Source organism: Peromyscus californicus, unplaced genomic scaffold (genome assembly GCF_007827085.1).
Source record: "Peromyscus californicus insignis strain IS unplaced genomic scaffold, ASM782708v3 Scaffold_10__1_contigs__length_136768540, whole genome shotgun sequence".
NCBI classification, from domain to species: domain Eukaryota; kingdom Metazoa; phylum Chordata; class Mammalia; order Rodentia; family Cricetidae; genus Peromyscus; species Peromyscus californicus.
The window spans coordinates 29,552,813-29,568,353 of record NW_026294391.1 but is presented as its reverse complement, the minus strand read 5'-3'; the positions used below and the strand labels follow the sequence as shown (position 1 = coordinate 29,568,353).

General features: G+C 41.6%; 1 protein-coding gene across 3 annotated transcripts in view; it reads right to left on the bottom strand.

The window, feature by feature from the left end:
* LOC128100726 (cyclin-dependent kinase-like 5) overlaps positions 1-15,227 on the bottom strand; it is a 185,249-nt gene extending 170,022 nt beyond the window's left edge. The window contains exons 1-2 of one of the 3 annotated variants that reach the window (XM_052723333.1): positions 15,129-15,166; positions 12,717-12,769 (exon numbers count right to left, since the gene is read on the bottom strand). The gene's annotated coding sequence lies outside the window, so the exon portion shown is untranslated. Of the gene's footprint in view, positions 1-12,716; positions 12,770-15,128 lie in introns of all 3 variants that reach the window. The other 2 variants (XM_052723487.1, XM_052723409.1) reach the window with 2 other exon arrangements.
* Between the last annotated feature and the right edge of the window lie 314 nt (positions 15,228-15,541).

Sequence of the window (15,541 nt, the reverse complement as noted above, 5' to 3'; positions counted from 1 at the left end):
TAGTAACACTAAAGACTCAATTTTCAAAGTCTTGCCACTGCCATTCCTTCAAAGCCTGGGGCTGGAGAGCCAGCTCAGTGGTTATAAGAGCCCTTACTGCTCTTGCAGACCATCTGGGCTGGATTCCCAGGACCCACATGACAGTTCACAGCTGCCTGTAATTCCAGTTCCAACAGATCTGACACTCTCTCCTGGCCTCCATGGGCTCCTGCATGCACATGATACACATAAACTCACACAGGCACACATGCATACACATAAATTAAAAAAATAAGAAATATTTTTAAAAGAAAACCCCCTCTATCAACATGATTTACAGGCTATTAATTCAGTATGATCAGCATTATACAATGCTCACTCTGTGTCCAAGTCTCCATTGTATAACATACTAGTCAAGCGTATGTCACAAGCCTGTACCCAGTAAGAGAGGCTGGGGGTGCACATTTTCTGGTAAAGTAGGGCCTATAAATTAATTCAAAGCTAGAGAGGATGTTTAAAACTACTGGACAATCCAAATATGGCAGAAGTCTATCTAACTAATTTATATCATGGTAAATTAATTCTTTGGTTAAGTTATTACATTCCCAGAGTGGTTTTATGTGACAGTATTTTACCTCAGTATGGCAACACATTTAAAAACTAGTTTGCCAGTCTTTAAGACCTAAGTACTAGCCTGGGGGTGTGTGAAGACACATGATAAATAAGCAATGTGTTCAACAAATGACAGTTTTGTTTGACAGTAAAGGAGGAGGAAGGGAGAGGAGGGAGAGAGAGAGAGAGAGAGAGAGAGAGAGAGAGAGAGAGAGAGAGAGAGAGAGAGAGAGAGAGAGAGAGATGGGGTCCAAGAGAAAATGAATGAGGACTCTGCAATTACATGAACTAGAATAATAAATCTTTTTTTGTTTTGTTTTGTTTTTTTTTTTTGTTTTTTTCCGAGACAGGGTTTCTCTGTGTAGCTTTGCGCCTTTTCCTGGAACTCACTTGGTAGCCCAGGCTGGCCTCGAACTCACAGAGATCCACCTGGCTCTGCCTCCCGAGTGCTGGGATTAAAGGCGTGCGCCACCACCACCCGGCTTAAATGCTACTCTTATCGGCTTTGGTGGAAAAGTTTGTAGCACCCCATAGGGCGCCATCAGCACCTACTCATGTATGGATGTGGGGACAAAGATAGCACAATCATGCCCATAGGCAAGTTACTAAACAGGTATTTCCGTAGGGGGAGCAGGCAGGGAGATTCACTAGCTAGGTACCTAATACAGAGAAGCCACCAACAAGAAGGTCCAGGAGAGTGGGAGAGGTCAGAAAAGGAGCACCTTTCACAGGAGAAATGTCTATTGAGCATTTCCTATGTGCCACATGCAGAGACTACACCATGCCACCAGAGTTTACAGCTCAAAACACATACCATGGCTTGTCCATTTCCCAAGACCCACCACTATTTAAACTACTAGTTTTAATATTCATACACTCTCGAGTCATAATGAAAGAAAACCAAAATATCAGGACAATGTGGGGCATGCAATACATGAATTCACATCTTTGTTGTTTTTCTTCTCCTGGGTTTATATGCCTATTTGTAGATCCATATCATGAATATACCCTCTTGAGGCCCATTCCTTTTACCTGACATTTCTGGGCCTCTCTTAAGATTCTTTGCACCCACTCTCAAACCACTTTGTCCCTTTATTTATTTTGCCTTGAGTCTGCCTAGGCCACTTGTACCCTGCTTTTCCATTTGAACATGCCATTACCCAGTGCTTAAGTCACTGTATTTGGCCTCTCCTGCTGGCTTACAGAACATCACCATTGCTTATATTTATGTTAACATTCTCTTAGTTGCTTAGACCATAACAATGACATTCAAATACTCTGTTACTCTAGCACAAGGTCACCCAAGAAAGTCTCCATTTCTTTTACCAACCCTGCACATAAAGAGACAGACTTCAAAACACACCTCTAAATCAAGGATATTAACTCTGGAGACTAGAGAAACCACTGGGACAAAAACATTGGTTTCACGACCTTAATTTGGAAAAAAAAAAAAAGTCAATTATTTTCAAGTACATGCCATGGGCTGAACAAAACTGAAAAAGAAAATGACATAAACCGTTTTTCCAACTCTTCAACTCAACACCACCAAGAAAGGGAGCAAGGGAGAGCTACCAATCAAGGGAGGGAGAGAAGGCAGGCCTGCAGACTGAACAGGTATAAGACAGTTCAATAAAGCCTAAGAACTCACGCCAAAAGCAAGCTAAGTTTAAGGCTACATCAAAATGTAGGCTGCAAAAGAAATCCTGGAAGAAGGAGGTGATGATGCTATGGCTATTCTTTGCATATGTAGAGGGGGGGAAAGGGGCAACAGCAGCATTCAATTCATATAGGAGCTAACAATTCTAAACCAAGGAAGGCCTGAACTTCATGCAGTCAGCAAGGCAAACAAGCTTTTTTCATGGCTGAAGATATTAAAAAAAAAAAAAAAAAAAAAAAAAAAAAAAAAAAAAAAAAAACTAAATGTCTGGCATGGCAGTACACACCTGTAATTCAAAGTCATCCTGTGCTAAAAGCAAGGCTACTTGAGACTTTGTCTCAAAAGACAGCTCCTAAACATGTTAGGATGCTTACTGTAGGAGAAAGGAATATCAGGATATTCCAAATAGCACCTCTCCAGAGCTTGCACATCCCTAAGTTAACCTGAACACAGACAGTCTGAGACATGGACTTGGGAGATGACTCGGTAGGTTAAGAGTATCCAGCTGAAGTTCAGATCCCCAGCACCCCTGTAGAAACACCACGTGTGGCCCTTCTTGCCCCTAACTGCACTGCTGCTGGAGATCTGGAATCCTAGACAAGAGGATTGGCTCAGGGGTGCTGGCCAGGCACACAAGGTTAAGGTAGAGAGTGACAGAGCAGGATACCAGAAATTCTCCTCTGGTTTACATCATACACTTACACATGTGTATACACAGAGAAAGTAGAGAAGAATAAAAGTCTGACAAAGAGCAGTTTAATATAAAAGACAAGGCCACAAAGGAACCAGATCTGAAATGGTACTCTTCCTGAAGTTGGATGCCCCTAAGCATAAAAAAATCACAAACTAGGGAAAAAAAAAACAGCATTCATGTTGAGAAATACTGAGCTAGGTCCAAGATGTTGTATTTGGAAAGAGAAAAGAATTCAAATTCCATGTTGATATTTAATAAAAATGTTTCATTAAGACGTTAAATATCTTCAGCAGACAAATGGTATGAAGGAGAACCGGGAGAGTTTTAAGTTTAAACAAGGGAGAGAGATGAAACTGTAAGAAGCAACATTTTAATTCAGTTATAAATAGAAGTGACATTCCTATATAAGGTTACCGGGATGGGGAAGCAGAAAAGGAATCTTTCGAGAAGTAAAGGTAGTTCTAAAAAACAATGAAACGAGTACCACAGATGACAATCAATCAAGGAAGCTGTGGCAAAACTTTTCATGAGATGAGAAGAATATTTTACCTTGCACAGATTATGACCTTTTTGACAAACTGTTAAGACTCCAGTGAGCTGAAAGTCTTGGCTTTTTGCAGCCCTGCATTTCACATCACACCCCTGCTTAAAACCTTCAATAGTTTCCCAGGAGACGGGTCGGGGGGGGGGGGGGGGGGGATATGGGACTACTAAAATCTTCAAGACTCTGGCCTCTGCCAACTTGGGCTCTGGCTTTTCTCCTTTCTAGCCATTTTAGAATTCTTCCTTTTTAAAATTACTTTTAATTAGCATACAGATAGGCTGGAAAGATGGCTCAACAGTTAAGGCCATTTGTTGATCTTGCAAAGGATCTGGATTCTGTTCCTAGCCACCTAGATGGTGGCTCCCAACCCTCTGTAACTCCAGCTTCAGGGAAAGCTGAAGCCCTCTTCGGGTGCCAGGCATGGATGTGGTGCACATACACACAAACAGGCAAAACCAAGCACACACACACATCAAGTAAAGCAAACCAAAATAGGCATACAAGGGTATTAGCTAGCACTGCGGCATTTTCTTTCACGATGTTTTTAATTTTATTTTTTAATCACATATATGGGGGGGAGGGTATGTGCACATGAGTGCCTAGGATTCCAGAGGAAGGGATGGGATCCCCTGGAACTAGAGTTCCACACTGTTGTGAGCCATCCGACATGGGTGCTAGGAACTGAACTTGAGCAGTATGTACTCTTAACCACTGAGCCATCTCTCCAGCCCCTGGTTTTATGGCATTGTCAAGCAATGAAGTTCTTTTAGTATATTCTCTTCTCCCTCTGTCTCCCCTCCGCCTCACCCTCTTCCTACATCTCCCTAGTCTCCTTTCAGCTCTCAGGTCACATGTGTCTGTTTGCCCTCCACTACCCCCTCAAGAGCACCTTCTCACCTTCTCCAGGTCTCCTTTCTAGTTTTACCCATTTATCCATTTATATACATACAAATACACATGACAAGCTACGATTCAAAGATCTTGTTTTGCAAAAGCCTCCAACTCTCTCACCTTGCCTCCGGGCATTTGCACCTACTCCTTTGGAAAACTATCCCCCCAGTTAATAATCTTTCTTATCCTTAAAACTCACTTGAAAGTTTCCTCAAGGTGGCCTTCCTATCAACTCTCAGAATAGATTATCCACCTTAACCATGTCATTTGCTCCCACAGGTGACTTCCTCCCTCCTCTGTCTCCATCTCAAGACTAAATTAATAATTAGAGGGCAGGGCCACTGTAGGTAATCATTAAGTATTTGTTAAATGAAGCAAAGACAGACCTCAGGATGTAAGGTAGGTTATTCTACAAGGAACTGATGCTGTATGAAATACCAATTTGCACAAAATTAACTTTTGTTTACCTCAATCAATTTCAATAAGCACAATTAAGATCAGTCTTTTCAGTGATGTTCCCTGGAGAAGCCGAGACCCTCACGTGTGCATATCTTATTTTTTCCATGAGTGCCTTTCTATTAACCACTCCCCTAAACACCTGCCACCTACCACCACCACCACCACCACCACAACCATCACCACCACCACTACCATAACCACCACCACACTTAAATATAAGTTTAAAAATATCTTTGGGGGCTAGAGAGAAAGATCAGTGGTTAAGAGCACTGGCTGCTCTTCCAGAGGACCTGGGTGCAAATCCTAGGACCCACATGGCAGCTCACCATCATCTGTAACTCCAGTTGCAGGGAATCTGACGCCCTTTTCTGGTCTCTACCAGCATGCATGTGGTGCACAGACATACCAGTAAACAAAACACCCATACACATAAAAATAAATCTTCTCTTAAATCCCTTTTAATGAACTCTAGTTCTGCTTCTGAAGAAAACCTTTTTCATGTATGTATTGTGCAACTGTAATTTTGAATTTGGTTGTGATATTACTACTAATAATTACTAGCCATTAAAGTCTGTATGTCCCACAAGAAGCTGACAAAGCAGGGTAAAGTGTCTGGGAATGTGGATAAATTCTAGGGTATATCTCATCTGAACCAACTCTGACAATCTCTGAAAGACTCTACTCAGGAAACTAGTTTCTACAACTGGCCAGTGTCAGGGTCATTCAGCAAATTGAATCCAACCAGTTTTTTTCAGCTATCATTTGTCACCATTTTGTAGGGATAGGAGTATACGCATATGTACATGTTCTTGTGTGCACATGTGTATACTTAAGTGTTCACACGTGTATAGAAGCCAGAGGTCAACATCTGGTGACTTCCTCTACCATTCTGCACTTAATGAGACAAAGTCCCTCACTGAATTTGGAGATCATTGATTCAACTGGACTAGCTGGCCCACAAACATCTGGGATCGACCTGTCTCTACCCCAACACCACACCAAGTTCTTCATTAAACTTATTTAATTGAAAATAGATTTTTTTTTCATACAGTATATTCTGATTGCAGTCTCCTCTCCCCGAGTTCCTCCCTACCACTCAACTCCATACTTGCTTTCTCTCTCTCAATAGAAAACAAACATCTAAAAATAATAAAACATAATAAAAACCAGAATAGGGCAAAACAAACAGAAAAGGAGCCAAAGAAAAATCACAAGTAACACATAGAGACACAGACACACACACATGTGAATACACAGAAAACCCATAAAAACAAAATTTGAAATCAAAATACCTGTACAGTAAAAATAAACAAATAAAAAGGCCCAGACAGCATTATTAGACAAAAAAAAAAACCTACAAAAATACAATTGAGTTCCTTTTTTTTTTTAAACATGAGTGCTAGGTACTGATCTCAGATCATCATGCTTGTATGGCAAGTACTTTACAAACTGACCATCTCCCTAGCCACATTTATCACCATTCTTTATTGGCCATATCTTCCTGTATGTTAATCAGATTATTGTAACTTATTTTATTTTGCCAAGAATATAAAGATCTGTAACTTCAACTTACCTAAAATAACTTAAGGCAAACATTTTTTTAAAAAAATGGGCCAGTGAGATGATTCAGCAGGTGAAGGTGCTTTTGTCCAAGCCTGACGACCTGAGTTCAACCCCAAGAACCCACACAGTGGAGTAAAGAACGAACCCCTGAAAACTGCTCTTTGACCTCTACACATTCACTGCACATGTGCATGCATACACACAGGCACACAGAATATTTATAAATAGTTATCTATTTATAAACGAATAAGGACTGGAGAGATGGCTTAATGGTTAAGAGAGTGCTGCTCTTGCACAGAACATGGGTTCAATTCCCAGCACCCACATTCTAGCTCTAGGGAACCAACTCCTCTGGCTTTCTCAGGCATTTATAGTCATGTACTGATATATACAAGCACACATAAACACACACACATACACAACTGAAAACTAAAATATATATATTTTAAAAATAATTAAAAATTTATTCATCCATGTGTTATTAGCTCCCAAAAACCTGTTTTATTGCTATCAAAAATCACTACCTATCTAAAGCTATTGCAGGGCTGGAGAAATGGCTCAGCAATTAAGAACACTTGATGCTCCTGCAGAGGACCAAGGTTCCTTTTCCAGCACCCATATTAGGCGACTCACAGCTGCTTGTAACTCCAGTTCTAGGAGATCTGATGCCCTCTCCTGGATTCTGCAGCCATTGTATATACAGGGTACACCGAGGAACCCACACATACACATAACAAAACATAAAACAAGTTATTTCCAGAAATCACTTCACATGTTACTATTTGATATTAGGCCTCTGTCTTAGAAAGGATATGAAAATATCAAAAGAAACATATTCATAACTGTTAAAAATAAAAATCAATACTATTTCAAGCCAGTTATGACTGATTCGACAGTAGTCTATTAATATCAGACTAGCATTGTTTGTCTAATCTGTTATTACAAATCCAGACACAACCTACCATACAGAGTTACTGATTTACCTGCCTACCACTTCTGAGGGTCACTTTCCCACAAGAATCCGTTTACCTAAAAGTTAGACACTGTTTTCCAAACACTTCTAACCAAACCATTACCCTTTATTATGTATGCCCCAAAGATAACAAGTAAACTGTCCTATGAGCAGTCCCCACCTACACCATCAACACACTAGGCGAAGACCAATACCTTACAATGTGGCAGAAGTTAGCTGTGCTGTACAATTTTACCATAACCTATACTCCCAGGCTGGCTTTACTCTCCAATCCACATAAATGATAACTGAGAAGAAAATGATGCAAGTAGGAAAGCCCTGTCTACATCCCACCACAATGCAGCGTGCAGCAACATGGAAAGTAGAAAATGTCTGGGTATGTGAATACAATGAAGGCAGCTCTACAGCAAGTACAGCAGAGACGATCTGTCAAGGACAATCAGAGCTCAAACAGTAAACCGAACAATGTCACTGGCTCAGGATCAAGAAAACCAATTATTCTGCCCGTAGTCTTAGCTGAAAATGATTTTTCCTTATACTGTAATTTTATGATTTTCCTTCGATTTATTTTCTATGAATCTCTAATATATCACTAAGAACAATGCTATTTTCTTCACTAGCAGGTAGAATGCTTGCCAAGCTTGAGGCCCTAGATTTGATCCCTAGCACCACATGAATAGGATGATGCACATCTGTAATCCCAGCACCCAGAGAAAAGGAGCTGAAGGCCAGCTTTGGCTACATAGCGATTTAATGATCAGATAGTTACTAAAATAAACCACAAACACCAGGCAACTTGTGCCATTTACAGTATGATCCTTCATATTCTACTATGGATCATGCTTAGGCAAAAACCAGAAACAGGTCTGAAAGGTGGCTCAGGAGGTAAAGGTATTTGCCACTAAGCCTAATAAATTCAATCCCCAAGACCCACATAGTAGAGGAGAGAACTGATTCCAGAAAGTTGTCTTCTGATCTTCACATACATGTTCACATATTCACATATACACAGAAATACACACACACTAAATAAATAAGTGTAATAAAAAATTTTAAAACTGAAACACAAAAATTAGGATGTGTAAAAAGTTATGTTTTAAAGGCAGGTAAACAGGGTTACAAAAACCATGTTTAAAGGAAAAAAAATTTTTAGAATGATGTAAATATTCTGAAAATTGAAAATAGTGGCTACAAAACTTCATAAATTTATTTAAAATGTTTATTAGTATACTATTACAGAAGATAAACTTGTTGGGTTTGGTGGCACACACCTTTAATCCTAGCACTCAGGAGGCAGAGGCAGAGGCAGGAGGATCTCTGTGAGTTCCAGGCCAGCCTGATCTACAGAGCTAGTTCCAAGACAGCCAGGGCTACACAGAGAAACCCCGTCTTTCAAAACCAAAAGTGTTAAACTATATGTTGGAAAGCTGTACTTTGTAGAGAAATCAACAAAAACTGTCAAGACTCCATCTGTGCCGAACATCCCTCCGGTTTGGCCAGGAAGATTTCTGGTCCTGCGGCTCTATAATGTTCATCACTAATGACAAAGGTGATTTGTATCAACTAAAAAACAAAGATGGCATGCTCTTTTCTTCTTTCACATGAACCTCTTAAGTGTTCTTTGAAACTAAGCTTTCAACAGTTTGACTCTCTTAATGATTGATGGGTCTTGCTTTAAAAATAATATAGCTGGTGAGATGGCTCAGCCCACGAAGGTATTGGCCACCAAGCCTAACCACCTGAGTTCAATTCCTGAGGCCCACATAGTGCAGGGAGAGAACAGACTCCTGCCACACAAATGCTATGGAATGTGCATGATCACCCACTCCCCTCACACACAAAATAAATAAACATAATAAAAATGTAACGAAATATCAGTATAACCAATAATCCTCTTCCTCATTATCATCACCACTATCACCACCACCACAAAGTTTTAAATAGAAAACTACATTTTTAAAAAAAAGGTCATTGGTTGGCTTTAAACTCACGATGTAGCCAAAGGACCTTAGTGACCAAATGTTATTGTTTTCCAAGTCCTAGGATCACAGACATGTGCCACCATGCAGGGTTTATAGAGGGATAGAACTTGGGGTTCCCTGAATGCTAGAGATTACAGATCTATGCCATCACCTCCAGTTTATGCGGTGCCAGGATCCAATCCAGATCTTTGTGGAAGTTTGGCAAGCACTCTACCAAAAGTGCTACATCTCAGCCCCAAACTTCTACTTTCAACAGAAAATATTTCATTATAGTTCAATCTCCATGTATTACGGAACAAGAATGACACCAGGGGTAGTGGCACATGCCTTTAATCCCAGCACTCAGGAGGCAGAGGCAGGCGGATCTCTGTGAGTTCGAGGCCAGCCTGGTCTACAGAGTGAGTTCCAGGACAGCCAGGGCTGTTACACAGAGAAACCCTGTCTCAAAAAAAAAAAAATGAAAAAAAGAAACAAGAATAAGGGCCCAGAGAGATGGCTCAGTGGTTGGAAGGGCTTGCTGCTCTGTTCTTCCAGAGGACCAGTGTTCAGTTACCAGCACCCTATCAGGCAGTTCAGGCAGTTCAAAACTTCCTATAACTCTAACTACAGGGATCTGGAAGCCCTGTTCTGGCTTCTTGGATATCCACACACATACACATAAATTAGAATAAAATAATGAAGCAAAAACAATGTACCTCTTTAAACTTTGCCTCTCAGTTTTATTCTACTATATGTCATTATAATTACTGAAAAGAGGTCCATTTGCAAATTTTAACAGCTGCCACTTCAAAAGTCCATCTAGCCAGGCCTGGTAGTTCAGGCCTGTAATTGCAGCTATGGGCAGAATTTTGCATCAAGGCAGGAAAAGGCTGTTCAAGTCCTGCCTGGGATACAAAGGGTGAGTTCAAGGCCCACCTGGGTAACTTACTGGGAGCCTGTATTGGGGAAAAAAGAGGGATTGGGGGGATACTATTAGGATTATAGCTAGTAGTGAGTACTTGCCTAGAAAGTGCAATACCCTGGGTTCGATCTCTAGCAACACATACACATAAAGACAAAACTGAATTCAACGGGTATCCTCATAGCCTTTATTAGTATAGTAAATTTAATCAGCCAGTGAAAAGCTACAATGAATATGCATAAACATGAAACCAGTGTTTAACTAGAAACAATTATCTCATTTTGGACATACATAATTATATGTACAACTTTCATTTACGAAGGAATCAAACCAATGAGGCTGTGTTGCAAAAAGTCTATTCTTCTGGTTGTCCTAACCAGAAGTCTTGATAGATCCAGTCCCCTATGTCACAAAAGGCCAGGCAGCCTTGGCAATGAGGCCCATCAAACCCAGGAAGCAAATTTATACCTCCAGGACTCCCCAGGCACAATGTACAGAATGAACTCAAAACAGGCTTTAGGAACCACACTCTTATAGAGAAGCAGAAAGCAGGACTTGGAAAAGCACAATTTCAAGTCAGACCGGTTTGGATGGCAATTTTGCCTCTTCTGCTGACTAGCTAGCTAATATGTGCAAATTATTTTTGAGCCCGTCTGACGTATATGAGAAATAAGGAAAATATCTACCTTGGAGAAAGGCTGTGAGCACACGTACGCACGCATGTGAATAAATAATTTGCCACAGCATCTGGTATTCAGTAAGATCAATAGATGTAGCATTATGAGAATTATAGAGCAGACTATACAAAAGAGAGGCTGCACCCAAAACTTAACTCTGCTGAAAAGTACCCCAAAAACAAATATCTTTAAGTAAAAAGCTTAATTCAAACTGTTAACAAACTTCCAAGAGCCTGGTCCCTTTTACTCAATAAATAATTTTCTGTTAATCCCAAATCTGAAATGTTTAACTGTTAAACATCTCTTTAGGTAGAAAGTCCTTGGTCTCAGTTTTCATATTCACTGACAGAACTGCCTCCCAAATTCCTAACCCTGTATGAAGAAATGTATAAACTCAATGAGAAATGAGACCCAGCCTTTGAGTAATTCACTAATGCATTCATTGCCCCATATAAGGGAAAAATTTCTCAAAAATATATAAAATTGAATTTAGATCAAGCATAGGTAGTAGCTCATTCCAGTAATCCCAGAACCTGGGAAGCTGAGACAGGAGGATTGCTACAAGTTCCAGGCCAGCCTGGGATACATAGTGAGTTAGTTCCAAGCCAACCTGGACTAATGATGAGATCCCATCTAAAAATAAAAAATAAAAATCCAAATACCAAAATCGTGAATTATCAAAAAAAAAAAAAAAGATTTTCAATGTTGAGTTTAAGGTTGAAAGCAGAGTGGAAACTCGACAGAGAGCTTAAATGCAGACTACTATCCCACTCCACTCTGCTGCTAGAGATCCAATTCAGGGCCATGTACTCTACCTCCGAGTTCCATCTCCAGCTCTAAATATTGTCTTTTGATTGCATTATTTTCCTACGTTGAAATACAACTGACACAATTATCAGATGGTAAACAACCTTTGACATTCTATCTTCTCCTCTGTCAAGGAATTTGATGTTGCCAAAAATAAAACCTTAAGATCTAAAATTACCTGATTCTGAGTGAAGTCTTTTCTAATCAGGAAACAACTAAATAGTTCCTATCTTGCTGGGTTTTTGTACTAAAGTTAAGGATTATATAAAAGATCTCTCTCTCTCTCCCTAGCCGGGGGGGGGGGGGGGGGGGGGGGGGGGGGGGGGGGGGGGGGTTCGCGGCGCACGCCTTTAATCCCAGAACTCGGGAGGCAGAGCCAGGCGGATCTCTGAGAGTTCGAGGCCAGCCTGGTCTCCAAAGTGAGTTCCAGGACAGGCTCCAAAGGAAAAAAAAAAAAAAAGATCTTCCTGTTTCAGATCTGTGCCAGCGGATTGCTTTGTTCATTTGAAATGCCTCATGTTATTATTTGACATCAATTTCTTATACTGAAGTGCTACACTCTCACATTAACTGCCAAAAATAAAATTTTATATTAGCACCCCTTCAAATAGCCAAATACTAAAAATCCTACTAAAATAAAGGAGATAACCACCCAAACTGTCAAAATGGAAGAAGGAAAAAGATGAAATTTTAGACAAGTAAGAAAATATTCCCAAGCTTGATTCTTTACAAATTTTCTACAAGCTTATTTCTCAGCTATAGCTCGATTTTCTATTACTAAGTAAACTGAAATGCAAATTATACTGAAAGGCTAACTTTCTGTAAGAGGAGCTGCTGTCATTTCCAACAATTCAACTGTGGCTGAGACTCTCTCACAGATGCTTAGCCACTGTGGAGAAATGGGTTGGGGGGAAATGCACGCTTATAGGAATTTCTCCACCTCTGTATTTAAGGTTTGTAGTGTGAGAATACTGCACCTTCAAAACAGAAAATGCCACGTAAAGTCTGGTTCTTCTCAAATGTAGAATATCTGGAACAGAATACATTGAATTCACAATCAGTCAACCTTCTATTATTTATGTGAGATGGCCCTGCAATTTCTCTCAATGGAAACCTGTCCTTTACAGAACCCCAGGGAGCAGAGAAGATGCCTCGGATTGAAATAACTCCAAGAACATAGAATGGTAGATGGAGTTAGGGCCCTTGCATAAACAACAACAAAATCAAAACCCTGGGGGGTGCTTTAAGAAGTCCCTAATCTTTAATAAATTATAAGACTGAGCAATGACAAAACTAATGCACCCAGGGAAAGGGATTTTATTTCTGAATAATTTTTCTAATATATCAAGTTATTTTTATTCAAAAAAATGAGGCTTAGGAGCTATGCTAAATCAATACAATAAGAACAGTACACTTTCTATTTCTACCTATCAAATGAACCATTGCACTGATTATGCTTAAAAGGCAAGCCAACTAAAAAGGATTTGATGCCCTTTCCAAGAGAAGCCCTCTTCCCAAGTACTCAGAAATGGCAGATTATTAAAGACTCTTGGAATGGTTAACTTTATTTAGTGTGCCTCTTTTGGAGCTCTATTCTTTAATGCAGCCGAATGGTCTTTTCCTCCTTAATCAGGTTCCCCGTACTTGTGCAATGCCGGCACACAGTGTTGTTGGCAGCTTTAGTTCTACAGCTTCTCTCTTCTGGCTCCTTCTCCCCTCCCCTCCCCTCCCTTACCCCACCCCATCCCACCCCCCAAAAATGATTTCCTTCCCAAATGTTCTTCTCTCTGCATTTGTCAACAGAAACACCCACTGGTGGTGTCAAGCTGGTAATACTGCTGCAGACTTCCTTATTCCCGTTCCAGCAGCAACGCCAAAAATGCTCCAACCTAAAATAGTACTTTTAATAAAGAATTGAAAAGGCTTCCTAGGTACTTAACTACCATATTCTCGGAAAGATGGAGGCCTTTCACATTTTTATTATTAATGAATCCTAGTTGGGTTGTTAAATGTAAGATCAGACTCTCCCTTTCAACACCAGATAACAGGGATAAGGAAACAGAGCCTCTTCACATTTCAAGAAAATATTTTAAAACATTTAAAAGAATTAAAAACAGATTTACATCTAAATGTTATGCACTTTGTAATTCCAAAGTGTCACCAGTAAAAATGTCTTTTTTGTAACCCTACAGCAAGAAAGAAACAAGCTGGAAGTGTTCCAGAAGATGTTACCTAAAACCCTAATCCTATATTCTATACATATTTATGCATCCTGTTTTCAGTCAAATGCTCTCAGACAAATTAATTTGTGTAATCTTTTATACTGCGTACATAGCCATTACATTCAAACAAGCCTAAATCAGATGCACGGAAAGAAATTATTCTGTGTCAATACTTTCTAAAATCAGCTTAAATTTCAGCCAATTAAAAATAAATTGTGTTAACAGAATACTGATCTGCAACTATTTAAATATCACAGCATCCTTCTAGTCTGTCTGGAGAGATACTAAGGTCAGGCTTTTCTTATTCAAGCATCTGTGCCATACCACTCAAGTGAAGCGAAAAAAACAAAACCCTCAAGAAAGATCTGCTTTTACACTGAAATATGCCCAGGTTATTTTTTACCCCAACGTGGGCACCAAAAAAAAAAAAAAAAAAAAAAAAAAAAAAAAAAAAAGGTGTCAATTCCAGAAGGACCTGTTCGTTCTGGCAGATGGTTGCAAACCCCAGGATTCAATTTCTATGAAGGTCCAAAGGGTAGGAAGGTCTGAGAAGGGGTCAATTTCTGCTTCTCTGCCAGCACGCCAGTCGTGAACTTCACAGCAACGCCTGAAAAACTTGTCCCGTGGAAGGTGGCAGAAACCTGCGGGGCTGCAGGCGGGGCGCTCGCCCACCCTCCCGGGCAGCCAAGGTCAGAAGGACCGGGGCTACGAGTCGCAGCTGCTGGCGGGTCCCGGGCTCTTTGAGAACTTGGGGGGGGGGGGGTTCGGGCCCTTCTCAGCGCTAGCGGAAAAGGGTTTCCCTCGCCGCAAGCCCCGGAGAGCCCTGGCCACGGGGGCGGCGGGGGTGGGGACACCGCAGACCTGCAGCAGAGGGGAGCCCCGCCGGTCCGGCTTCGACCCCACTGTTTCTCTAGCATAGCCCCTCTGTCTCCTGGCACCAAAAATCCCAGCCCCAGCCCTACTGAGAAGCCCCTCAAGACGCGCAGTGGGTCGCCTAGGGAGACTCCTGCTTGGGACGCCCTCGCCGCGTCGCCCCGTTGTGGAGGGACCGGCGCCGCCGCCCCTTCGGTCACCCTCCGGAGTGGACCGACTGGGTTCTTTCTAGGGACAAACTGGTAGACACACTGCCAACGTGAGACGGCCTGAAGGGCGGACGCAACTACTCACCCTGCCGATTCCCCCCACCTCTAGTGGGGAAGCCTCCACTCCCGCGGCCGCCGTCACCGCTTTACCTTCCCTAGCGGCAGCGACAAGTAATCGAAACCTCCGGCCCCGCCCTCTTGCCGGAGCGAACGCGCAGCCTAATTTGCTGATTGCCACGCCCCCGGCCTGCCCATTCGAACCAATCGGCAAGCTCCTCTCCTCCCGCTAGGTCCCGCCTTGGCCCCGCCTACTTCTGATAGGCGCCAATGAAGAGAAAGCGCTCGTGCTCGGGTTCGGGCTCGCGCGCCCCGCCCACGCCGCTCGTTCTTGAATCCCCGAAATCCTAGAACGCGGGTTTCTTGTACTAGCAATCTGCTACGCGAACGCGCTTATGCGCGCTCGCGACGCTCTGCCTGGCGCACCAGGTTTGGTTGCCC